The 1,691-nt window shown below is 38.9% G+C and overlaps 1 long non-coding RNA gene across 1 annotated transcript in view; it reads right to left on the minus strand.

The window, feature by feature from the left end:
* The window catches only part of LOC116698102 (uncharacterized), a 15,773-nt gene that overhangs the window by 842 nt on the left and 13,240 nt on the right, over positions 1-1,691 (minus strand). The gene's annotated exons all lie outside the window — the stretch shown is intronic.

Genomic DNA, 1,691 nt, shown 5'->3' on the forward strand with positions numbered 1-1,691 from the left:
ATTTGATTGTCTCGCTACAAAGGCAAACCGACGCATTATATAAATAACGTCATCAAAACCTCTTGATTTACATTTTTTTGATGACCACTATGGAGCACTCTGTTACAAACAAGTTTATAGTGGACACTATGCAACAACTGAAAGCCGAATTGCTGTCACACTTCGACGCTAAAATGGATAATATTCAGTTAAGTTTAACTTCAATTCATGGCTCTCTAACAACTTTGGGTGACCATGTAGCGGAGCTTGAACACAGGGTCAGCTCCAACGAGGACAACTTATCCGACATACAAAAACGCTTGAAGACACTCGAGGGTGAAAACTCACATCTGCGGGATAAACTGGACGATGCTGAAAATCGAAGCAGGGCCTACAATCTTTGCTTCATTCATGTTCCTGAAAAAGCCTAGGGTAAAGACATCCACGGATTCATCGGCGGCCTAATCCAGCAGCTTCTGGGTGAGGAGAATTTCCCGGTACCTCCAGCCTTAGAGCGGGTTCACCGTTCCCCTATGCTACAGTCACAGAGCCAGAAGAAGTTTGCTCCAAGACCTATCCTGGTGAAACTCCTTAGCCTTCAGGATAAATTTAAAATCCTACAACTTGCCCGAAAAAGATGAACTTAAGTACAATGACAACATGTCCTATTTTCCCGGACTTTAGTTCCAGTCTTCTCCAGAAGTCGGGAGTTCGATGATATTAAAAAGAACTCCGTGAACTGAACATTAAATATTCCTTGTATTTTCCTGCCACGCTCAAGATCACCTCCAATGGTAGCGTGCGGTGCAAAACCCCCGGGAAGCTGAAAGTTTCTTCAGGAATTAGCTACAACCTGAGTGACGGACTGCTCCTGTCTGTCTAAGGTAGTTTATTGACTGGTTGTTCTGATGATATTGTTTGCTTGTAGTAGCGTAATTTGGATTTATTTGACGATTTTCGATTATGTTTTTGAAGTTTTATATAACATAGAAACGATTTATTATTTCCTTTCAGACCACAATATTGAGACTCTTTATCTTATTTAACTTTATTTTATTTTATTCTATTTAGATTATAGGGCTGCATTTAAAATGTAGCCTATCTAGTTGTTGATAAACAATACTTAGTTTCTTTGATTTTGTCTATGTAGCTTTTTCCCTAGTCTTATTATTACTAGGCTATTTTATTTTCTGTTCTCATTATTGTCTCATAAGGAGGTCTGTACATGGTGAAATAATTTGGACATATATAAAGTATTCTCAGTTATTTCTCTGCGGCCTGAGCCTGCATTTTTGTTTGATTGTTTTTGTTCTATTAATTTTTAGGTTATGCCTTGGTTTGACCAGTGTGTGTGTTTTTGTGTGTGCATGGTGGTGTGCGTGTGTTTGTGTTTGTGTTTAAATGTTTGTAAAGACTTGTGTTATATGCTCTCCCCTCCCCTACACCCTTTTCTTCCTGACCACCTTATTTATTTATCTATAAAGTATCAGTATAGGTAAAGGTTTATTTGTTATTCATTTGAATATTAGGAGTTTGTTACATAAAATTGACTTGCTAAGAGCCTGGCTTTGTTACAATAAGCCTAGAGTTATCACACTTTCTGAAACATGGCTGAATAGTAATATATCGGATGCAGACGTCAAACTTGATGGTTATACTTTGTATAGAACAGACAGGGTACTCGGGGGGGGGGGGAGTAGGCCAGGGCCCGT

The sequence above is a fragment of the Etheostoma spectabile genome, chromosome 11, assembly GCF_008692095.1.
Source record: "Etheostoma spectabile isolate EspeVRDwgs_2016 chromosome 11, UIUC_Espe_1.0, whole genome shotgun sequence".
In the NCBI taxonomy this organism is placed as follows: Eukaryota; Metazoa; Chordata; class Actinopteri; order Perciformes; family Percidae; genus Etheostoma; species Etheostoma spectabile.